A 26155-nucleotide genomic window follows, 5' to 3' on the forward strand; every position below is an offset into this window, starting at 1 on the left:
ACATCATTAACACTTGTTACTTTCTGTGTGTGTGCTTTTTTTTTCAAGGTAATAGCCATCCTACTATTTATAAAGTAGTATTTCACTGTGGTTTTGACTGGCATTTCAACTAATGACTAATGATGTAGAGCATATATTCATGTGCTTGTTGGCCATTTGTGTGTCTACTTTTGGGAAATATCTACTCAACTCCTTTGCCCATTTTTAAAAATATTTGGTTGTTTGCATGTTCATTGTTGACTTACAAGAGTTCTTTATATATTCTTAATATTAGACCCTTATTAGATACATAATTTACAAATATATTTTCCCATTTTGTAGGCATCCTTTTTTCTTTCTTGATAATGTTTCTTGATGCGCAAAATTCTCACTTACTTTTTTGACTATAACATCTGTCCTCTTGTTGGAGAAATACATTGAAGTGTTTTACTCTGCTTGTATGTTTAATAATTTGTATTAGTGAGGATTAAGTTTGGCTCATACAATAGAAAGAAACTAGATTGGAGATATATATATATACACACACATATAGACATATATATACACACACACACATATATACACACACACATATATACACACACACACACATATATATACTGGAGACAGGATATTTCTCTCTTGCCAAGGCTGGAGTGCAGTAGTGTGATCTCAGCTCACTACAGCCTTGAACTCCCAGGCTCAAGTACTCCTCCCACCTCAGCCTCCTGAGTAGTTGGGACTACAGGCATGGGTTACCATGCCCAGCTAAATTTCACAAATTCTTAATTTTTTGGCAGAGACTGGATCTCACTATGTTGCCAAGGCTTGAAAATATTTTAAACACAGAATGTTTAGTGCCTTATGTTAAAAAATGCTTAGAGATGGAACATCACAGGCTGATGTGGTAGCACCACTAAGTTACGAGAACCAGGCTTCTTCTATCTGTTTGCACCACCATTCTTAGCATGGGTTCATCTGCGTTTCTCAAGATGGCTGGTGGAACCATTGTGTCCTATTCAGGAAGGAAGAATGAAGGCAGTCAAAAGGCACATTTCTGGGATAGTCAGTGATCCTAAAGATACCTTTTCAGAAGTTCCAAAAAACACATCTGCTTACATTTTCTAGCCTGGTCCTACTTGCATGATCATTGTGGCAGATTAAAAAAAAAAAAAAACAAAAAACCCTGAGAAATATGGTCTGTTAATTGGGCACATTGTACCCTGCAGCAAAATCAGGCACCTCTCATAAATAAGAAAGGAAAATGCTATTGGGTAGAAAATGGACACAGCCTCCTGGCATTTCTAATAAATTATTTTTATGTACTAAACAGCTATATTTGGTGCATATAGGTTAACTACTGTTGTATCTTCTTTATGAGTTATACTTTGCATATGTACAAAATATACATTTTTAACAAATTGGGGAGTTAGGGAAAATGTATTTATATTTATCTGTTTTAGTGCTTTTAATCAATGGTTTGGTGTTCCTACTGACATTGTTTCCTTTTTGCTTTTATTTGTTTATTATCTATCTGCCTCTTTATTTGTAATGTTTTCTTACCACTTCGATGAGTGTTTACACTCTTCCAAAAACAAATTATGCTTTATTTTTTAACTCAATATAGCAGGCTCTGTATTTTTTAGGGATGTTAAACATGTGGAATACTTCATTTCATTTCAACATACCAGTGTGCCCCTTCTGAAGGTGAAGCACCACAGTGTTGCAGGCTTCTTTGACAGGAGATGCGCAAGGTTTGGGTAAGCATTTATTTTTTAAATTGTCTCTTAAAAAAACTTTTTTTTAAATAAAAATTTTATGTACTTATGGCGCAGGAATGTAATCCATTTTGGGTTTTTTGTTTTTTTTTTTTTTTTTGGTATGGTGACTAATATTCTTGATTGTATTCTTTCCATCTTAACTTGGTTTTATTTATTTTACATGATACTTTTTAAACATATTCTTTATTTTAATTTTCCCATGTTTATTTAACATTACATTATTCTTTTATTCCTACTATTATTTGAGAACTCAATATCAATTTTCCCCACATTGATATGCTGAGAGGAGAGAAAATGAAATATTATAATATGCTAAGTTAAAACCACAGAAAGCAATAAAAGAACATGTGAAAAAAAGAAAGAGCAAGTGAAATGAATAGAAAAAAGCTGCAAACATGGTAGCATTATTCAACTATATCAATAATAACTTTAAATCTAAATGGTCCAGATATACAAATTAAAGGACAGAGATTGTCATATTGGATTAAAAATGAGACCAAACTATATATTGACTGCAAGAAATCCACTTAAATATAAAGACATAAGCAGGTTAAAAGTGAAAGGGTAGAGAAGCAAAAGTGGCACAGTAGGGAACATCAAAATTTGTCCCTCCACAAAAGCAATAAACTAACTGCAAAAACTGCCCAAATCAACTTTTTAGGAATGCTAGAAACTAATCCAAAGCTTAATGTTTGATTAAGAAAAACCAGCTGAATCTCAGTAAAATAAATTTGTGGCATTTTAACTTACCCTGTTTCCATTCCTGGCTTCGTGGTGACCTTGAGACAACAGCTGGCATTCATAGTACAGGTACCTAGTACTGGAGGAAGCACAGTAGACCTTATCTTTAAAGAATTGCATTTTTTTTTTTTACCTGTATGTTGGCTCCCAAAAGGAAGGGATCAATGGGCTTGCCTTTATTTCCCCTAATTCAGAACTATACCAGGGCTTTCAACATTCTATCAGAAACTTTTAAAGGCAAATGTTAAAATCACTCCATCTCACTCAAAGGATAACAATTAGGGGAAACAATAGACGAATCAATAAGCTTGGGAGGAAAGGCTGAGGAATGAAATGCTTTGGGGGAATAAAGTCTTTGAAAAGCTCCTGAGAGTCGAGAAGTCTATGCACATTCCTAGGATGTTTGGCTGCATGCCTAAAAGAGACCTGAGAAGGCCCTAAGTTTTAACCTCTGGCTGACTTTCTGACTCTGTGTAAGCAGGATGTGAAGGCTAAGGCAGAGTTGTAAACTGCCTGGTGGAGACACAAACATGAAACACAAACAGAGCACGTCTTTAGACTGGGAGATTTTCCTCCCAGGTGTTTAAGGAAGTCTCTGCTTAATTACTAGCTGACTATTAAACTAATGGAACTGAGACATCAGTGGCTATACATGACAAAGAATATATACTTTATAAAACCAGTTCAGAAAAGTTACTAAAGAAGCAAAAAACAAATAAAACAAGCAGCAACACTGGAGATATGGGAAACTCAGAGTTCCAAAACTTCCATATTATAATATTCAAAATGTCTGATGTTCAACAAAATATTACAAGGCATGCAAACAAACAAGAAAGTATGGACTATGTACATTTAAAAAATGAATAGAAATCTGCACTGATGATACCTGGATATTGGGCTTATTAGACAAAGGCAGTACATCAACTATTTAAAATATATTCAAAAAACAAAAAGAAACCACATACAAATAACTAAAGGAAACCAGGAAAACAGTGTCTCACCACATAGAGAGTATCAATAAAGACATAGAAATCACATAAAGACACATCATAGAAATACTGAAGTTGAAAAGTCCAATAACTGAAATAAAAATTTATTAGAGGGGTCCAAGAACAAATTTAGTTTATAACATTGACTGCAAATATTAGAAAATTAGAAAGATCTCAAAAATAATCATCTAAGCTTTAATGTTGGGAAAGAAAAAGAAGAACAAATTAAATCCAAACTAAGCAGAAGAAAATAAATAATCAAAAAAAATTGAGCAAACATTAATGAAATGTAAAATAAATAAAAACCAAAAAAAGAAATCCAAAAACGTACTTGAAAAGATCAATTTTATTGATCTTGGATAGTCAGGTTAACTGAGAGAGAGAGAAGGAGAGAAGACACAAATCACTAATACCAGAAATAAAAGATAGCCCACCATCACTACTAATCCATTACTAATCCCTAATACCAAATGCAGACAACGACTTTCCTTACAAGAAAAGAAAACTACACACTGCTATTTCTCATGAATATGGATGTAAAGATCCTCAACAAAATATTAGCAAATCAAATCCAACAGTGCACAAAACTATACACCACCGCCAAGTGGAATTTATCCCAGGTATGCAATATTGGTTTAACATTAAAAAATCAATTAATGTAATTTATCATATCAACAGATTAAAGAAAAAAAATCATGTGATCATATGCATAGATGTAAAAAAAAGCACCTGAGAAAATCCAATATCCATTTATGATACAGACTCAGCAAACTAGGAATAGGAGGGAATTTCCTCAACTTAATAAAGAGAATCTACAATAAACATACAGCTAATATCACAGTTGATGGTGACAAACTTGGAGCTTTCCCACTAACATTAGGAAGAAGGCAAGGATGTCCCCTCTCACCACTTCTATTCAACATACTAGGAGTTGTAGCTGGTGCAATTAGATAAGAAAGGAAAATAAAAGGTATACAGATTTGGAAAGAAGATATATAACTGTCTTTGTTCACAGATGACATAGTTGTCTATGTAGAAAATTTTAATGAATTAACATAAAACACCTAGAACTAATAAGTGATCATAGCAAAGATGTAGAATACAAGATTAATATAAAAAAGTCTATTGCTTTCCTATATACCTCTGTGTTTTTGAAATTAAAAAACAACACTTATATTAGCACCAGAACAATGAAATTATTAAGTATACATCTAACAAAACTTTTACAAGATTCCTAGAGGATAACTAAAAACTCTAATTAAAAAAATCAAAGATATACAGGCAAGATAAAGAAATAAAAGCATTCAAATAGGAAGACAGGAAGTCAAACAATTCCTATTTGCAGATGTCATGATCCTGTACCTAGAAAACCCCATAGTCTTTGCCCAAAAGTTTCTTGATCTGATGAACAGCTTCAGCAGTTTTAGGATACAAAATCAACATACAAAAATCAGTAGCATTCCTATATAACAACAGCATCCAAGCTGAGAGCCAAATTAAGAACATAATCCATTTCACAATAGTGCAAAAAGAATAAAATACCTAGGAATATAGTTAACCAGGAAGGCAAAAAATCTCTACAGGAATTACAAAACACTGCTCAAAGAAATCACAGATGACACAAACAAAGGGAAAAACTTTCCATGTTCATGGATAGGAAGAATCATTATTGTTAAAATGGCCATACAGACCAAAGCAATTTATAGATTCAGTGCCATTCCTATCAAACTACCAATGACATTCTTCACAGAATTAGAAAAGACTGTCATATGGAACCACAAAAGAGCTCTAATGGCCAAAGCAATCCTAAGCAAAAATAACAAAGCTGGAGGCATCATGTTACCTGACTTCAAACTATGGGTTACAGTAACCAAAACAAGCATGGTACTTGTACAAAAACAGATGCATATATCAATGAACAGAATAGAGAGCCCAGAAATAATGCCACATACCTACAACCATCTGATATTTGACAAAGTTGACAGTAACAAGCAATGGGAAAAGGACTCCCCATTCAATAAATGGTGCTGAGATCACTGGCTAGCGATGTGCAGAAGATTGAAACTGGACCCCTACCTAACACCGTGTACAAAAATCAACTCAAAATATATTAAAAACTTAAACGTAAAGCCTAAAACTATAAAAACCCTAGAAGATAATTCAGGAAATACCTTTCTGGACACAGGACTTGGAAAAGATTTCATGACAAAGACACCAAAAGCAATTGCAAAAAAAAAAAAATTGACAAATAGGATCTTATTAAACTAAAGAGCTTCTGCACAGTAAAAAAAAAACTATCAACAGCGTAAACAGATAACCTACAGAATAGGAGAAAGTATATGTAACCTATACATCCTTATTGATCCAGAATCTATAAGGAATTTAAACAAATGTACAAGCAGTTTTTTTTGTAACAACAACAACCACATTAACAAGTGGGCAAAGGACATAAACAGACACTTTTCAAAAGAAGACATGTGGTCAAAAAACATATAAGAAAATGTTCAACATCACTAATCATTAGAGAAATACAAATCAAAACCACAATGAGATAGCATCTCACACCAGTCAAAATGGCTATTACTAGAAAGTCAAAAAATAACAGATTCTGGTGAGGTTGCAGGGAAAAGGGAATGCTTATACGCTGCTGGTGGGAATATAAATTAGTTCAGACATTGCAGAAATCAGTGTGGTGATTCCTCAAAGAACTTAAAATAGAACTGTCATTTGACCCAGCAATCCCATTACTGGGTATATAGCCAAAGAAATATAAATCATTCTTTTATAAAGACACATGCACAGGTTCATTGAAGCACTATTCACAATAGCAAAAACATGGAATCAACCCAAATGCCTATCAATAGTAGACTGCATAAAGAAAATGTAGTATACATACACCATGAAATATTATGCAGCCATACAAAAGAAGAATGAGATCATGTCTTTGCAGGAACATGGATAGAGCTGGAGGCCATTAATGTTAGCAAACTAATGCAGGAATAGAAAACCAAATACCACATGTTCTCATAAGCAGGAGCTAAACAACTAGAACACATGAATATTGGGAGGTGAACAACATACACTGGGGCCTACTTGAAGGTGGAGGGTGGGAGGAGGGAGAGGATCAGAAAAACTATCAGGTACCATGCTTATTACCTGGGTAATGAAATTATCTGTACATCAAACACCTGTGGCACACAATTTGCCTATATAATAAACCTGCACATGTACCCTTGAACCTAAAATAAAATTTTTTAAAAATCAAAGACATAAATAAGTTGAAAGATATCTCATGTTCATGGATAGATAGAAAGATTCAATATTGTTTAAGATGTCAGTCTTTCCCAACTTAATTTTATTCAATGCAGCTCAATCAAAATCCCAGCTACCTACTTTGTGGATATCAAAGACTAATTCTAAAGTTTATACAGAAAGGCAAAAGACCTAGAATATCCAACATGACACTGAAGAGGAATTAAGTTGGAGGACAGGCTGGGCTCACACCTGTAATCCCAACACTTTGGGAGGCCCAGGCCGTTGGATCATCCAAAGCTCAGGAGTTTGAGACAAGCCTGGCTAACATGGTAAAACCCCGTTTCTACTAAAAATACAAAAAAATTAGCCAGGCATGGTGGTGCACACCTGTAATCCCAGCTACTTGAGAGGCTGAGGCGGGAGACTCACTTGAACCTGGGAGGCAGAGGTTGCAGCGAGCCGAGATCACACCATTGCACTCCAGCTTGGGCAATAAGAGTGAAATTGCATCTCAAAAAAAAAATAAAAAAGAAGAAGTTAGAGGACTGACACAATCCAACTTCAAAGCTTACTGCTATAAAGCTACAGTAATCAAGACAGTGTGATACTGGGAAAAGAATAGACAAAGAGATCAATGGAACAGAGTAGAGAGCCCAGAAATAGACTCACACAAATATAGTCAACTGATCTTTGACAAAAGTCAATATCAACAGTGACAAATCATGTTGATAGCATTGTAATGTTATTATGATGTGATGAGCGTTGCTTCTCTACCTGTGTGGTCTACGTATAACCCACATCTAATCATGAGAAAAATATCAGATATACATCATATAAATTTCAAAAAAGGGGCATCTTATAAAATTCTTAATCCTCAACACTGTTGAAATCTTCAAAAACAAGGAAAGTCTGAGAAGCTGCCACACCAACAGGAGCCTAAGGAGACATGACAAGTAAATGTAATGTATCCGGGGTGGAATCCTGGGACAGAAAAACATGTTAGGTGAAAAATAAGAAAATCAGAATAAGCTCTAGATGTTAGTCTCAGTATTGATTCATTAATTGTAACAAATATACTATACTAATGAAAGATACTAATTTTAGGGAGAAATGGATGAAGGAGTATTTGGGAACTCTCTATATAATCTTTTAAATCTTTTTGACAACTTAAGCTGTTCTAAAAGGTAAAATTAATTTAAAAACAAAAAAAAAACAGTAACTGCAGCAAGTGTTTACGTCTTAGATGAAAAGAAGACTTTTTTGAGGACTATTGTATCACTAATGTTGTTGAGTATTGCCAGTCCATTGTGATCATAGAAAACCAACTCTTTTTTAGTTGGTTTTCTAAATTATCTCCTGACAAGGCATACATGATTGTCTGAGCTGAGGGTGGACACTCCCACTGTCTCATCCTTGGTATGCACTGCTCCACACCCTTATATATTTGTTTATGATAATTTCTGTCTTATTTGATACATTTGCTATCTTATTTGATATATTTGCTATCTTTTGAGATATTATTGCAATAAGTAGTAAATTTTCAGAATGCTAATTCTAATTCAGGTTTCAACAGTGTCTCTTTTCTCTTATAACTCACCCACTGAATTTTTGGAGCAGAAAATTGTGTTTATTTTTAGCTCCAGAAACTCTTTTGTACCACTCTTACATCCATTTAAATGTCCTTTGCCTCTTCACCTCCTCCAATTTTCTTCCAGCTGCACCCTTGTCCTTTAGCAGCTCTCTTTCTCCAGGTGTGAGTTCTATCTTTTGTGAGCTAACCTTGCCCTCTGGCTGCCATGATCCTGTGGGCTAGGTGTTGGCTCATCAGGGCTCAAGTCTGGTTGTTGGTGTTCCCTGCATGGCAGCAGCTCTACAGGTCGTAGAAGGTGCAGAGATTTCTGCCTCCATGCTCTGGTGACACTGCAGCAGGCTGACTGCAGGTCATGTGCTGAAACCCCTGTTCCTCCATCCTCTTTGCATTTCCCTAGCTGCAGGGTCAGGAGGACTCAGCCCACATTTAGTATCTTCTTGACCAGGGAAACCAGGCAGGCTCATGGGGCTGATGGGAACTTCCCCCAACGCTTCCCAGGATTTTCCTGGCAGCTCACCAGTGCTGACTTCCAGGTACCTGCCACTGAGCTACTGGGGAGAAGGCACCACTGAAGTCTTCTTTTTGAGATGATCATAGAAGCCCAGGCTGCATGAGCACCCAGATAGATGCCCAGAGTCTCAGCAGCTAATTGGTCCAGAAAAGGTACATGTGGGAATGAAGGAAATGGATCTGGGCTCAGCTTACCATATTCCCAGAATTCTCCCTGAAAGATGGTGTTTGCTCTGCAATGTAAATGTATTATTTCTTTCTGGCCTCCCATCTCTGGCATCAAGTATTCTCCCACTTCAAATACTCAAATACACCAGTCACATTGGATCAGGGCCCACCCTAATGCCTCATATGAGGCACTTAATTACTTTTGAAAAGATCCCATTTCCAAATAAGGTCACATTCTGAGGTACTAGGGTTAGGAGTGCAACAGATATTTTTTGAGGTGCACAATTCAATGATTACACCCTCTGTGATCATTTTAGTTGTGAATACTTTTACCTGTGACTTCCTCTTTTAAGATTTTTGGTTTTTTTTTTTAACCATAAAAATTATATATTTTTACATGGTTAAATGAGTCAAATTGTTTCTTTTGGACGTCTGAGAATGAAAACACTTTCTATTCCAAGGTTTTAGGATTACTCTTCTATATCTTATTGAAATAATTTTATTGATGTTTCATGTTTAAAAGTTTAGTCTATTGGGAAATTAATCTGTGCATGGTACAGAGTGTCTGTTGACTTAAGCACAAACATGTCTTTCTTAAGGACAAACATTAGTTCTTGCCACTGCAAGGAAGAAAATGTCTCCTAACTGACTCTTAATTAGAAAGAACACATTTCCTTCCATGGAATCAGTAAATCACACCATTATCCATGGTGGTATTTAGTTCTTTGTTCTTTTTCTGCTTCCCTTTCAGCCTTAGCAGAGTAAGAAAGCAGCCACAAACCTGCTTTAAATGCCTCTCCCTTAGCAACACAATTAGAGCCTCAGAAATGCACAGTCTAGAAAAGACTGGATTAAATTATTTGTCAAGAACAGTTACTCTCTCTCCTCAATCTCCATCTGGGTGAAAAGAAATGTGTTACCCATTCTTACATACATGCACAAACATACATACATGTTCGCACACATTTATATGTATGTATATAGAAAATATTGAATTAAAAAACACTCTAAAATCTAGTTTTCTGTACTTTCTTATTTTCTGGAAATGGACAATTAATGTAATGACAATTTTATCTCTTTTCTTTCCAATGTTTTTAAGCTTATTTTTTGTCCTATTGCATTGTCTAGAATTTTATGAACAACTTTGATTGATAGTTATAGGTTTACAGCACTTCATCTGCAATTCCTAAACGCCAAAAAACTCTGAAATCTAACATCTGTGGCAAACTCTTTGGGTAATAAAATCTGACCTGAACCAATGTGGACTATTTGCACTCTTTAAGTATACAACTTGGGGCAAGTGCATTTGGTGGCCTAGGCAGTAACATGCTTGATTATGGACTGCTCTCCCGGTCCTCACTGGGGTTGTTTTCCAAGGTATAATATATATATGACATTGTCTTTGAGAAATCTGAAAAAAAAAAACTGATTGTGAGATTTAATTGATCCCAAGGATTTTAAAGGGTTTCTGGAATCTTAGATCATGGATCATGCGTATGTTTTTCTCTAGTGTTTAATCATTCAACTTGTTGTAAGTTGTTGGCTTGCGACAGATGCTTTTTAAGTTAAAGTGGTCTTCCATGCCATGAATATTTATTGATATATTTACTTTTTCTACTACTTATTGGTCATTTATATTTCCTGTGAAAAGTATCAACTGTACTTAGACTTTAAAATGTTTGGAGACTTCTGGTTTTTGGCCTGAAATGTGAGGAGCTTGGTCTTCACTCCTATCCTTGTAATAAGAAGAAAACAAAACCAAACTGAAAATTAGCAACTCTTCTTAGATCCATAAAGAACTGAGACCACAGGGAAAACAACTGCCTCCAAAATTGGAAAGACAGGTGTATACAGAGGATCACAACTTACTGGAGTAGAAATTAAATAATTCAAATATAAAGCTGTTGGCTTTTGGATTATTTGAGAGAAATGAGACTATGTGGCCTGAGTCATGAAGCATGCAGCTACAACTTCTGCTTCTCCAGTTATGGATTAACTCCCTTCCTTATTCTTGTACTGTAGATAATTAGAAAAGACTGAAAAGGTACCAGGGATAAGACCCCCTTGAGCTCACTACCCTCCTTTACAGAGTAATAAGTAATTCTCCCTGGAATGCAGCAATCTTTAACCAACCGAATCTCTGTAAGGTATGCATTGGTCTTGTATGGAAAATGTCATAATCCTCCTGAACCTCTGTCTCTGCCTATATCAAGGAAGCCCAAACTTCTCCACTTTGGAACGCTGACTCATTTATTTGGAGCCTGTGATTCTCAGTTGAAATCCTTAAACTTTGCATTCAAATAAACTCTATACTTAATCATATTTTCTGAGTCTCATTATTTAAGGTTGACACCTATGAGCAGAAACCTTCCCAGAAACTAGTACTGGGGTAGAAAATCCTGAACTGTAATTGATGAGTTTCTGGAGGCTCAGTGTGGTGTGGATGAGCTTAAAAGTTAAAAACTTCAGGTGGCCCAGTCTTGAGGGGGTGGGAGCACACTTAATTATTGAGTTTTACTTCCAGAAACTACCAGGTTCTCATAGTGGGGACTGAAGATTAAATCCCCTTCTGCTTCCAGTAGGGCGATATAGTTTGAATCTGTGTCCCTGCCCAAGTCTCATGTTGAACTGTAATCCACAATGTTGGAGGTGGAGCCTGGTGAGAGATGATTGGATCATGGTGGTGGATCCTTAAGGAATGAATGGTTTGTCACCATCCCCTTGGTGCTATTCTTATGATAGAGTTCTCACGAGATCTGGTTGTTAAAAAGTGTGTAGCACCTGTGGGAAAACTGGCTAGCCATATGTAGAAAGCTGAAACTGGATCCCTTCCTTACACCTTATACAAAAATTAATTCAAGATAGATTAAAGACTTAAATGTTAGACCTAAAACCATAAAAACCCTAGAAGAAAACCTAGGCAATACCATTCAGGACATAGGCATGGGCAAGGACTTAATGACTAAAATACCAAAAGCAATGGCAACAAAAGTCAAAATAGACAAATGGGATCTAATTAAACTAAAGAGCTTCTGCACAGCAAAAGAAACTACCATCAGAGTGAACAGGCAACCTACAGAATGGGAGAAAATTTTGCAATCTACCCATCTGACAAAGGGCTAATATCCAGAATCTCCAAAGAACTTAAACAAATGTACAAGAAAAGAAACAAACAGCCCCATCAAAAAGTGGGCAAAGGATATGAACAGACACTTCTCAAAAGAAGACATTTATGCAGCCAACAGACACATGAAAAAATGCTCATCATCACTCGCCATCAGAGAAATGCAAATCAAAACCACAATGAGTTACCATCTCACGCCAGTTAGAATGGCAATCATTAAAAAGTCAGGAAACAACAGATGCTGGAGAGGATGTGGAGAAATAGGAACGCTTTTACACTGTTGGTGGGAGTGTAAATTAGTTCAACCACTGTGGAAGACAGTGTGGCGATTCCTCAAGGATCTAGAATTAGAAATACCATTTGACACAGCAATCCCATTACTGGGATATACCCAAAGGATTAAAAGTCATGCTACTATAAAGATATATGCACACTTATGTTTATTGTAGCACTGTTCACAATAGCAAAGACTTGGAACCAACCCAAATGTCTATCAATGATAGACTGGATTAAGAATATGTGGCACATATACACCATGGAATACTGTGCAGCCATAAAAAAGGATGAGTTCATGTCCTTTGCAGGGACATGGATGAAGCCAGAAACCATCAACCTCAGCAAACTATCACAAGGACAGAAAACCAAACACCACATGTTCTCACTCATAGGTGGGCGTTGAACAATGAGAACACTTGGACACAGGGCAGGGAACATCACACACTGGGGCTTGTCAGGGGGTGGGAGGCTGGGGGAGGGATAGCACTGGGAGAAATACCTAATGTAAATGACAAGTTGATGGGTGCAGCAAGCCAACATGGCACATGTATACCTATTTCACAAACCTGCACATTGTGCACATGTACCCTAGAACTTAAAGTATAAGAAAAAAAGTGTGTAGCAACTCTCCCCTTGCTCTCTGTCTTGCTCCTGCTCCCACCATGTAACACATCTGCTCCCCCTTTGCCTTCTGCCATGAGTCAAAGCTTCCTGAGGCCTCCCCCGAAGCAAATGCCACTGTGCTTTCTGCACAGCCTGCAGAACCATGAACCAAATAAACCTCTTTTCTTTATAAATTACCTAGTCTCAGGTATTTCTTTATAGCCATGTGAGAACAGATTAATACACAAGGGGCAGAGAAAAGAAGTTATTTTGAAGTACTCCAGAGCATTCTATTTGAACAAGCCCTGCCATTAAGGGAAACTGTTTGCCAGAGCCTAACAGACTGAGGTTTTACCAGAGCTTAACTGGGAGAAGGAAATAGCCAACTCCAGCCCCTTCTAGCTTTCCTACCTCATGAAAGGCGTATAGGGGGAGAAAAGCAACTGAGAAGCACTTGTGAAGTTCACAGCCCAGACTCATAGACTTACTGAAATACTGAGACCTTTACAGAACTATAGAAAGCTTCCCCTCCCCGACACCTTACCACCACATCAGTAGGGCTCCTGTAAAACAGGGTAGGCAAAATCATAGACACCCAAGGAAATTTTATCTTCCTACACCTACAGCTACAGCAAACAGTAAACACACCCAAATTCCTAGTCAAATGAGCATACAAATCTCACACTAAAGGCCTATCAGTCTCAGTTCCTTTTACCCAATATATCATGAAATGCTTTCAACAAAAAATTACAAGGCACACTAAAAGACAAAAAACACAATTTGAAGAGACAGAAGAGAAAGCATCAGAACGAGACTCAGATATGACAGGAATGTTGGAATGATTAGACAAGGAATTTAAAACAACTATGAATAATACACTATGGGCCCTAATGGAAAAAGTGGACAGCATGCAAGAACAGATGAGCCATGTAAGCAGAGAGATGGAAACTCCAAAAACCTCCACCTTTTGCCTATAACTACACAGACCCACCAGCAATTAATTAACAATTAATTGTTAATTCTATTTACAGCTATAATTGTCTCACTTTCTCATATCTAATATTGCATACTTTCATTCTATTTCTCACTCTTTCTGTCTTGCTTGTCAGACTTGCCAGAAACTTATCTATTTTCCTGATCTTTGCAAAGAAACAATTCTTGATTCCTTTTCTCAATTGTGCCTACTAGTTGCTTTCTAATTAATTAACTTCTGCTTTTATCTTTATTAATTCCTTTTCTGCTTCATGCTGTTATTTTATTTTTTTTTATTCAAGGTTTCTATTTTTATTCAACTATAAGCAAACAGCAGAATTACAACATTCAGCAACTCCAGACCAGCTTTTCTTATCCCCATGAAGAATGATCAATTTAATAGACACAGATTGAAGGATTCCTGATAAGCTGTCAGCTGGCACTGCTCTGGGTCTAGATGGTCATGCCCCAACAACAGCAAAGTCACTCTCTCTACTGTTTTTTCCAGGAATGCTCTTTAAAGGGACCAGAACGAGACACTGACACCTATTAAGGCATCTGCGATGTGCCATGTTAGGGTTTAGCCTCAGTGCCAGCCTCTGGTTGTCAAGGTGAATGACAGCACCATAAAAACACACTGTGTACAATTCTGTACTCAGGAGCACAAAGGCAGAGGCAACCAGTTCTTTTTTTTTTTTTAACCTCCAAAAAAGATTCGTTGATGCTTTCCTTTATTACTATAGACGTGGTCTTTTTCCCCCCAATTTTTCTTTCTTTAAATTCTGGGTTGCTATTTTTTTGTTATTATTATTCTACTTTAAGTTCTGGAGTACATGTGAAGAACGTGCAGGTTTGTTACACAGGTATACATGTGCCATGGTGGTTTGCTGCACCCATCAACCCATCATCTAGATGAGATATTTCTCTTAATGCTACCTCTCCCCCAGCCCTCTATGCCCCAACAGGCCCTGCTGTGTGATGTTTCCCTCCCTGTGTCCATGTGTCCTTGTTGTTCAACTCCCACTTATGAGTGAGAACATGCGGTGTTTAGTTTTCTGTTCTTGTGTTAGTTTGCTGAGAATTATGGTTTCCAGCTTCATCCGTGCCCCTGCAAAGGACATGAACTCATCCTTTTTTATGACTGCATAGTATTCCATGGTGTATATATGCCACATTTTTCTAATCCAGTCTACCATTGATGGGCATTTGGGTTGGTTCCAAGTCTTTGCTATTGTGAACAGCGCCACAATAAACATACGTGTGCAAGTGTCTTTGTAGTAGAATGACATATGAAAAAAATGCTCGTCATCACTGGTCATTAGAGAAATGCAAATCTAAACCACAATGAGATACCATCTCATGCCAGTTAGAATGACGATCATTAAAAAGCCAGGAAACAACAGATGCTAGAGAGAATGTGGAGAAATAGGAACGCTTTTATGCTGTTGGTGGGAGTGTAAATTAGTTCAACCATTGAGGAAGACAGTGTGGCAATTCCTCAATGATCTAGAACTAAAAATACCATTTGACCCAGCAATCTCATTACTGGGTTGCTATTTTTACATTAACAATTTGATGACCCTACAACAGTCATCCAAAATATCTCCCATATGGAGTTTAAATTTGATCAAAACATAAACCTGACTGAGTGAATGAGTGACTAGAATTATAAAGCACAGGCAGCAGGAAAAGTCACCATAAACTGCCATCTGAATGCTTAGGTCTTGCCTGTGCAAAAGGGAGTGGGAAGAGGAGAAATCTGCACACAACACTGAACTGGGGAACACGACTTGGGACCTCCAGGACAGTTCAGGTCCCTGAACTGCCCCCTACTTCCTAGACAGCTGTTCCTACAGTTTAGGCATTTAGTAGTCCCACTCAGCCTGGAAACATGTGCTGGCCACCAGGACCTGGAGCTCGTACTTTTTATGGACGGACGCCCCCTTGAATTTGCCACGGTGGTCTCCAGATAGGTTGCTTAAGATGGACTCTTCACACCTCAGCAGCCTGTCCTGCTGGTGAACCAGCCAGACATAGCGGTGGAGGCCTGTGGTCTTGTAAGGCCCCGAACCTAGGTAATTGGAGAGGACTGTGCCACTGTTGATGTCATTATCCTTCATGTTGACCACCAGGATATGATGCCATTCACTGTATTTGGGATCCTTCCCCGTGGGAGCACCCGGGGCTGTCAGGACCAAGGTGCAGGGTTTCTCCAAATCAAGAGCATCCCACAAAATGCTAGTGGGTCTGTTCTTAACCTGGGTGGGCGTCAGCACTCTGCCCAGTTCGTGCACCTCTGCCCCGCCGTAGGTGACATGCAGTGGGTGCTGCAGTTGCTCGTCCACTTTCTGCAGGCTCAAGGGCCAGACCGCTTGCTAAGGTCCACCTGCATGGGGCGGGGATGAGTGGAGCGTGCAGCCGGGAAGTGCCACTGTAGGCATAGGCCAGGCGCAGGCGGCAGCGGCGACTCAGAGACCTCAGCCTGGTTTTATTTTATAGTTATCTTTTTAATCCCATGAAAGTAGTTATTGTTCATTTATTTTCATTATTTTTTACTGGTTAATAAAGCCATTTAGATCCTGAGTCCAGTGTAACTGCCACTGTAGTGAAGAGGTGGCCTCATAGGAGCTGGGACTGGCAGGGGAAGAATGACCAATCCCTGTACAGTAGTGGAGTAGAAGGGTAGAATAAGAAGGGTAGAATGAGCCTTCTGTTTTCCTGGTCATAGATATTCCTTTACTGTATCTATTTTAACGGTGGAAAATAGTTCATCATGGGGATGTATTACAATTTGTGACCACAATCTCCAAATATTGAACATTTGGGTTCATTCGAAGGTCAGTTTATGAAATATCTATTGGGCACCAGGCCTTGCATGAGGGGCTGGGAATATGATAATGAGCAACGGACATATATTCTGTTCTTAGAATATTTTACTGATGAAAATGATGCAACAGATAAGTCTTAGCAACATCTATTACTGCATCTTTAGAATAAATTCCTAGAATTAGCCTTGTTAGGTCAAAAGGTGTGCACATTTTTGCAGCTTTGTTGCATCCAATCAGCCACTCTTCACATATTAGAGTCATTAGTACTGAATACTGCCCACCTTCTGAATGATCACTATTATATTTAAAAATATTATTTGCCAGTTTAAGTGTAAAATTATGTCACACATTTGTTTTTGTTTTCATTTATGGCCAGTATTTGTTGTCCATTCTATAGTATGTGAACCACTCACCCATGTCCTCTGATCATTGCTATATTATTAGTGTTTTGTCTTTTATATTTTGGCTTTTATCGTATACATAGGAAGAACATCATATATATGTCTTTCTCTGATAATTGTGTTGCTAACATGAAATCCGTATCTTTGTACTTTGCCTTTAATTTAGTTTATGACACTTTATGACATATAAATATTTTAAACTTTAAGTGGTTGAGTTTGTAAATTCTATATTGATTTTGCCTTTGTAGTGATGTATAGAAGGGGTTCTATATCCTAGTGATTAGACAAAGGTTTCCATTTTCCTCATGCTATTTTTATTCTTCCATGCAAGGCTAGGGCCTTTTCAAGGGGCCTTGTCCAAAAGTGGGAGCAGAATATTCATTTGATAAATTTATCAAGTGCCCCTCTGTGCTGGGGAGATGCAATCCTTAGCTTTCCTGATGACAAGCCTAGAAGAGCTGGTCTGACCTTTGCCTGGTGTTCCTCAGAGGTGGGGGTTGCTGCTGGGGAAGGAAGGAAAGCCATGACATGTGACAGGGTTCATTTGTAATCTGGCTTATTTCTAGGCATTTTTGGTTATGCAAATTAGGTGAATCTTTGGTTTCAAGACCCTTGTGGATGCTGCTGAGAAATAACAAAGACTTTAGTCCAGAAACTCACTGGAAGTGGAGTTTGAGGGTAGTCAACTCTGCTCAGTAGCTTTTCAAGGTTGGAGGGTGGGCTTCTTCAGGCTGGAGTCAAAAGTGGTAATCCTGGTTGATTTCTCTGCAGGCTGGAATTTACACACACCTGGGAACACAATACCAACTCTAAAAGTGAAACCTTGGCCCTCTGCCATTTGCTGCTGACCTTGCAAGACATAACAACAGCTAGATGTTATGGGTTGAAGTGTGTCCTCTCCCCCATTCAAATGTTGAAGTTCTAACCCCTAGAACCTCAGATTTTGACCTTATTTGTAAATAGAGTTATTACATAATTAGTTAAAATGAGATCATACTGGGGTAGGATGAGCTCACAATAAAATGTGACTGGCATCCTTATGCAAAGAATGCCAATCCTGCCGGGTGCGGTGGCTCACGCCTGTAATCCCAGCACTTTGGGAGGCCAAGGCGGGGCGGATCACGAGGTCAGGAGATCGAGACCATCCTGGCTAACATGGTGAAACCCCGTCTCTACTAAAAATACAAAAAAGTTAGCCGGGCGTGGTGGTGGGCGCCTGTAGTCCCAGCTACTTGGGAGGCTGAGGCAGGAGAATGGCATGAACCTGGGAGGCAGAGCTTGCGGTGAGCCGAGATTGCGCCACTGCACTCCAGCCTGGGTGACAGAGTGAGACTCTGTCTCAAGAAAAAAAAGAAAAAAAAGAATGCCAATCCTGCTGACACCTTAATCTTGAACTTCAGCCTTGAAAACCAGGAGACAATATATTTCTCTTCTTTAAGGGAGTGGTGCTTTGTCACGGCAGCTCTAGTGAACTGATACACTAGGGCTTATATGACATTTCATGCCAGATACTGTCCCAAGTCTTGTAGAGTGTTAAGCCATTATATCCCCTCCACAGTTTTATTGGGTAGGAACTATGAATGCCCCCACTTTGAACTTGAGAAGACTGGAATATAGACATGTTTAGTAATTTGGCCAAGATCTATCTCAAAGCTAGTAAGTGGCAGAGCCACAACCCCCATGTCTGGTTCCAGAGCCACCAAACTGTTCCCTTTGCGCATTTGAGAATGTGGTAACAATCCATCTTGGAGAGTCTTAGAGAATCCTGCTGTTCTTAACATAATTTAACCCCAATCTAGCTAAATTCTGTTTTCCCTGATGTACTTTGTAAATTTTGATTAGATTCATAGAGAGTTTTTATTTCTCAAAACATGATAGATAAATACTGATATACAATATAATACCACTTAAATATTTTTCACTTATGTATAAGGCTTATCTGTGCATTTAAAACAAAGTTGTGGGATATTTTGTGGACCAAACTTGAAATGCTGGTTATGGTGAAACCGGAGATGGGGATGGGAATGAAGCCTGGGGGACTGTGTGTGATGAAGGGACCCTCTCCTTTATAGAGATACATCACACACACACACACACACACACACACACACACACACACACACAAAATTGTGGTAAAAAAAAAAAAATACCTAGCACAAAAGGTACCATCTTAATAACTTTTAAGTGTATAGTTCTGAGGTGTCACATCTATTCACATTGTTGTGAAACAGATCTCTCTGGAGCTTTTTCAAGTTGCAAGTCTATGCCCATTAAACAGCAACTCCCCTTCTCTCCTTCCCTTCTTCCCTTGGTCACCACCATTCTACTTTCTGTTGCTATGAATCCGGCTACTTTAGACAGCCCTCAAAGCAGAATCATACAGTACAGATACTCCTCGACCTACATTGGAATTATGTTGATAAACCTGTGGTTAGTCAAAAATACATTTAATATACCTAATCTATCAAACATCACGGCTTGGGCTAGCCTATCTTAAACATGCTCAGAACACTTACATTAGCCCACAGTTGGGCAAAATTAACTGGCAAGGGTGGAAACTGTGGCTCGTAGCTACTGCCCAGCGTTGAAAGAGACCATGGTACTGAATAGCCTTAGCCTGGGAAAAGATCCAAACCTAAAATTAAAATATGGTTTTTACTAAATGGATATTGCTTTTGCACCATTGTAAAGTGGAAAAATTGTAAGTCAAACCATCACAAGTCAGTGATGACCTGTACTTATCTTTTTTCTGACAGGCTTGTTTCACTTAGCATAATGTCCTCAAAGTTCACTTATGTTGTTGCACAAAACAAAATTTTCTTCCTCTTTAAGGCTAAATAATATTCCCTTGTATGCACATACCACATTTTGTTTATTTATTCATCCATAAAGGGACATTTGTGTTGCTTTCACCTATCAGCTGTTGTGAATAATGCTGCTATGAACATGGGTGTGCAAATATCTCTTTGAGGGACTGCTTCCAATTCATTTGGGCATTTACACAGAAGTGGAATTGCTGGATCATATGATAATTCCATTTTTAATTTTTTGAAGAACTGCCCTATTGTTGGGGTCCTCTCTTCTATTCCATTGGTCTATTTGTCTGTTTTTATACTGATAACACACAGTTTTGATTACTGTAGCTTTGCAGTATGTTTTAACATCAGGACTATCAGGGCTTGTGAGTTCAACTTTGTTCTTCTTTTAAAATATTTTTCAGCTATCTGGAATCTCTTGAGATTTCACATTAATTTTAGAATAACTTTTTCTATTTCTGCAAACAATGCCATTGGGATTTTTATAAGGGTTGCATTGAATCTGTAGATCACTTTGGGTAGTACAGACATCTTAACAATATTGTCTTCCAACTTAAGAACACAAAATATCTTTCTATTTATTTAGTCTTCCTTAATTTCTTCCAGCAATATTTTACTGTTTTTAGTGTACAAGTCTTTCTCATCTTTAGAGTAGATTTGTTACTAAATATGTTATTCTTTCTATGCTATTTTAAATAGGATTGTTTTTTAATTTCCTTTTTCAGATTGTTCACTGTTGCTGTATAGAAATGCAAGATTTTTGTTTGCTGATTTTAAATCCTGCAACCTTGCTGAATTTGTCTATTAATTCTAATAGTTTTTCTGTGTGTGAAAGCTTCTGGGTTTTCTACATAAAAAAAAATCATGTCATCTGTGAGCAGAGATAATTTTATTTCTTCCTTTTCAATTGAATGCCCTTTATATATTTTTACTATTCAATTGCTCTAGCTAAGACTTCCAATGCCATATTTAATAGAAGTGGTGAGAGGGGAGATCTTTGCCTCATTCCTGATCTTAGAGGGAAAGCTTTCCATTTTTCACTATTGAGTATGATGTTAGCTGTGGGCTTGTATTTTTTTTTTTTTTTTTGAGACGGAGTCTCGCTGTGTCTCCCAGGCTGGAGTGCAGTGGCGTGATCTCGGCTCACTGCAAGCTCCGCCTCCCGGGTTCACGCCATTCTGCCGCCTCAGCCTCCCAAGTAGCTGAGACTACAGGCGCCCGCCACCACGCCCGGCTAGTTTTTTGTATTTTTAGTAGAGACGGGGTTTCACCATGTTAGCCAGGATAGTCTTGATCTCCTGACCTCGTGATCCACCCGCCTCGGCCTCCCAAAGTGCTGGGATTACAGGCTTGAGCCACCACGCCCGGCCTGTGGGCTTGTATTAACTGCCTTTAGTATGTTGAGGTGGTTTACTTCTATTCCTATATTGTGCAGTGTTTTTATCACCAAGGGACGTTGACTCTTGTTAAATGCTGTTTCTGCAACAGTTGAAATGATCATGTGACTTTCGTTCTTCATTCTGTTAATGTGTTATAACTTTGATTCATTTTCATAAGTTAAATCATCCTTACATTCTAGGAATAAAACCCACTTTATTTAGGTCATGGTGTATAATCTTAATGTGCTTTGAATACTGTTTGCTGGTATTTTGTTGAGGATTTTGGCATCTACATTCATCAAGGACATTGGTCTGCAGTTTTCTTTTCTCGTAGTGTCTTTCCCTGGATTTGGTATCAGGGTTATGCTGATCTATAAAATAACCTAAGTATTCCCTCCTCTTTAATTTTTTGGAATAGTTTCAGGAGGATTGGTGTTAGTTATTTTTAAATATTTGGTAGAATTCTCCATTGAAGACATCTGGTCCTGGACTTTTCTTTGTTGGAAGGTATTTGATTACTGACTCAATTTCCTTACTTGTTATTGGTCTGTTCAGACTTTTCGTTTCTTCATGGTTCAGGCTTGGTAGGTTGTGTGTTTCTAGGAATGTGTCCATTTCTTTAGGTTATCAAGTTTGTGGAAATATAATTGTTCTTAGTATCTGGTTTCATTGATTTTATTTCTATTCTCTATTATAATCATTTCTGCTATAATCTTTATTTCCTTTCTTCTCCTAACTTTAGCTTTAGTTTGTTCTTTTTCTGCTTTCTTGAGATGTAAAGTTAGGTTGTTTATTTGAGATATTTCTTCTTTTTAATATAAGGCATTTATTGCTATCAACTTCCCTCTTAGCACTGCTATTGCCATAGCCCAGAAGTTTTGGTATGTTGTGTTTTCATTTTCACTTGTCCCAAGGTATTTTTTAATTTCCACTGTGACCTCTTCTTTGACCTATCGGCTGTTCAAGAGTATGTTAATTTATTTACACATATTTGTGGAGTTTCCAATTTTCCTTGTGCTATTGATTTCTAGTTTCATCTCATTGTGATCAAAACCTTTTTGAATTTGTTAAGAGTAATTTTGTGACCTCATATGTTGTCTTTCCTGGAAAATGTTCCCTGTGCACTTGAGAAGATTGTATACTCTGCTGTTGTTGGGTGGAATGTTCTGTGTATGTCTGTTAGGTCCAATTGGTGTAAATGTTTCAGTCTTCTCATTATTGATCTTCTGCTTAGTTATTCTATCCATTATTGATATTCTGCTTAGTTATTCTATCCATTATTGAATGTGAGGTATGGAAGTCTCCTACTATTATTGTGTTTCTATCTATCTCCCTTCAGTTCTGTTAGTTTGCTTTATATGTTTAGGACTTCTGTGGTTTGGTACACAAATATTTTTTGTCATTACATATTTTTGGTAAATTGACCCTTTTACCATTATACAATGTCTTTCTTTGTCTCCTGTAACAGTTTTTGATTTAAAGTGTCTTTTGCCAGATATTGTGTAGGAATTCCTGTTGCCTTTTGATTACCACTTGTATGAAATATTTTTTCTATCCTTTCACTTTTAGGCTATTGTATTTTCAGATCTAAAGTGAGTTTCTTGTAGACAGCATATAATTGGATCCTGTTTTTGAATCCATTTAGCAAATCTTTTTTTTTTTTTTTTTTTTTTTTTGAGACAGGATCTTGATCTGTTGCCCAGGCTGGAGTGCAGTGGTAAGACCGTGGCTCACTGCAGCCTGAATCTCCCAGGTTCAAGCAACCCTCACACTTCCGCCTCCCCAGTAGCTGTGACTACAAGTGTGCACCACCACACCTGACTAATTATTAAAAATTTTTAGAGAGATGGGGGCCTCACTATATTGCCAGGACTGGTCTCAAACTCCTGGGCTCAACTCCCCAGTAGCTGTGACTACAAGTGTGTGCCACCACACCTGGCTAATTTTTTTAAATTTTTATAGTGATGGGGGGGGTCTCACTATGTTGCCAGGGTTGGTCTCAAACTCCTGGGCTCAAACAATCCTCCTGCCTTGGCCTCCCTAAGTGCTGACACTACAGGCATGAGCTACTGCGCCCAGCCCAATCTGTATCTTTTGCTTGTGGAGTTTGTTTACATTTAAAATAATTATTTCTGGGGAAGGACTTAGTATTGATATTTTAGTTGTTTTATTGATCTTGTAACTTTTTTGTCCCTTCTTTCCTCTCTTAGTGGCTTCCTTTGTGTTTTATTGGTTTTTCACAGAAGACATAAAATTGAAAAGGTTTTACAACCAATTTAACACAGACTACAGCCAATAATAATAGATCCTGGTTGTTCACCATCATACTATTGTACTGGTGTGCTCTTTTAAAAAAAAAAGTCTAAATGCTGTATTAATTTGCATTTCTTTGATTACTTCTAAAATTGAGTATTGCTTTATTTCCTTCCTTCTTTCTGTCCTTTCTTCCTATTTCTGAGAATTGCCTTTTCATATTCTATGCTTATTTGGTGTTGATTGTCCATTTATTAATTTGAAACATTTTTTGTAAATTAACAATATTTACTTTATCATATTTTGCAAATATTTTTCCTAGTTTGAAATTATCTTTCAGTTTTGTTTATGGCATATGAAAGATATATACAAATTTATCATTATACATATTTAACATATGGAAGTTTTATAACATCATATAATCAAATCTATTCCTCTTTTCTTTATGGTTTCTGCCTCTAGTATTGTGTTATCTAGTGCTAGAATTACTTGTCAGGAGTCACATTTTCTTTTGAACCTATACTTCCAAGTATTACTTGCACTTTATTCTGTTCATAACAGTTTCAATGTTCAATCCATTGAATGTTCTATATCTTATGATAGTCCTTGAGATGAGCTGTTTATTTTTAATTAGTTTTTGATTGATCAAGACATATGTTCAAGTAAAATTTTCCTTTAGGTTTTATTGTCTATTTTTGAACCATTGTATTTCTGACAGTGTCTTTCTGTTGTTTTCTCATCTGAATAAAACCTGAATAAGAGCTCTTGATTTATAGACTTTTTCAGCAATGTTTTCTATAGGTTTTTCTCTATTGGCTTTTAAAGTTGCAAAAACTGTTAGGGGTTTTTTAATTTATTTGAATTTTTTTTCTTGTTTAGATAATTTGTATTCTTTATTGTCCACCCAACCCCTGCAGATGGGAATTTTTTTAAAAAAGAGAATATGTGTGTCTTACCTGGATGCTTATACTTTCTTTAATCTTGAAATTAAAAAATTGCACATAGTTGTGTGTAAACATAAGTGCTCCAAATTTTAATTCAGGTATTTTTATAGCTCAGGAAAGTTTTCTGTTATGACTGTATTATTGTGTATACTGCGTGTGTTTTCTTCAGAACATTAATTACCCATATGTTAGATCTGCCATTTTCTTCCATATCTACTATCTTTTTTCTCATGTTTTAAAATTCTTTGTCCCTATCTAATTGTTTACTTATTTTGCTACTGGAAAAGTTTCTTAAATGACCAATGTTTAAGTTTTCCATTTATTTTTGTTTTGCTGTATTGATTTTTTTTTTTTTTTTTTTTTACTGATACATTGCATATTTTATTCCTGGTATTGCACTTTTAATTTCCTCACCATTTTGCCTATAACTTCTTTATTTTCTTTCTTAGTTCAGCTATTTTTCAGGGGCATTGGAATCTTGTTCTATACCACTTTACCTTCCCTTCTTATTTCTTGCTTTAAAGAGCCTATGTATGGTTGAGACTTATGGTTACCACAAAGCAGTTGCTCTCAAAAATTTCCCCCCTTCTTGGTAATAAAACAATGTTGAAAAAATATACCTCCCTGCCTTTTTAATACCATGAACACTTACACCTTATAAATTATAAAATATTTTATAGGTTCCCTTTTTACTGTAGTTTACAACCTTGAACAAGGCAAGATCTATTCAGGCTAGACATTTGCCCACAGCAGGCTATAGACACTCTCTTGATTCCTAGCACCGTCTCTCTGGTTGCTGTTAGTATTTATTCTGGCTGATGTAAAATTTCAAGCCCAGTGAAATTACTAAATAAAACTGTGGGACCAGGAAGGGAAAATTAACACTTTGTGGTTGCATCATCTTTCACTATCTTGTTGGTGTCAGGATGAGGAATCTGGGAAGCAGGGTCTGTCCATTGTCTGTTCAGCCTTCAGGCTGGTAGGAATAACACCATAACCTGTGTCTCCCTTTGTCATGATGAGCCAAAAGGATCTATTTTAAAAACCTCCAGGAAGTTTGTGGTGTCCAATAAGCAAGGGTCTAGGGAAGCAGCCTCTGCTTGGCTCCTGCTGCTGAGTGGTGAAAACTGGAGTAGGTTTAAGGCTACCTTGCTACTTGGCTTTATTCTGATAACTGAGCTCCCATCTCTCTCCAGATAATCCCAACCCCAAGGGCTTACATCTAGTCTTTGGAGCTATTTCTGTTCTTCATTTTTATTTCCTTATCAGTCTTCCTTTAATGTTATGCCTGCATTGCTCACTCTTTCATGCCTACAGCATTGATTCACAGTACAAGAATTTGAAGATCTTTCAAATTATTCAGTGATGGATCACCTAAAATTTTAAGGTATTTGCCTGTTTGCTGAAGATTCCTTCCAGCAATTTAAAACTTTGCTCATTCTCAATGGCCTCTTGGTCACTTCAGCTTACCAAATCTGACATTTGAAATAGATGCCATCAGGTGGTGTGGTTTGTGAGATGGCTCTGCTTTACCCCAGAAGGATG

The 26155-nt window shown here is 37.3% G+C and overlaps 1 long non-coding RNA gene and 1 pseudogene across 1 annotated transcript in view; both read right to left on the reverse strand.

Moving 5' to 3' along the window:
* LOC114676409 (uncharacterized) overlaps window positions 1–26155 on the reverse strand; it is a 122616-nt gene that overhangs the window by 92744 nt on the left and 3717 nt on the right. Inside the window, exons 3-5 of the long non-coding RNA XR_003727447.2 lie at window positions 17879–18007; window positions 2511–2580; window positions 841–994 (exon numbers count right to left, since the gene is read on the reverse strand). This is a non-coding gene — a long non-coding RNA (uncharacterized LOC114676409). The remainder of the gene's footprint in view (window positions 1–840; window positions 995–2510; window positions 2581–17878; window positions 18008–26155) is intronic.
* LOC144339447 (phosphatidylethanolamine-binding protein 1 pseudogene) lies at window positions 15819–16381 on the reverse strand (annotated as a pseudogene).

Source organism: Macaca mulatta, chromosome 2 (assembly GCF_049350105.2).
Source record: "Macaca mulatta isolate MMU2019108-1 chromosome 2, T2T-MMU8v2.0, whole genome shotgun sequence".
Lineage (NCBI taxonomy): Eukaryota > Metazoa > Chordata > Mammalia > Primates > Cercopithecidae > Macaca > Macaca mulatta.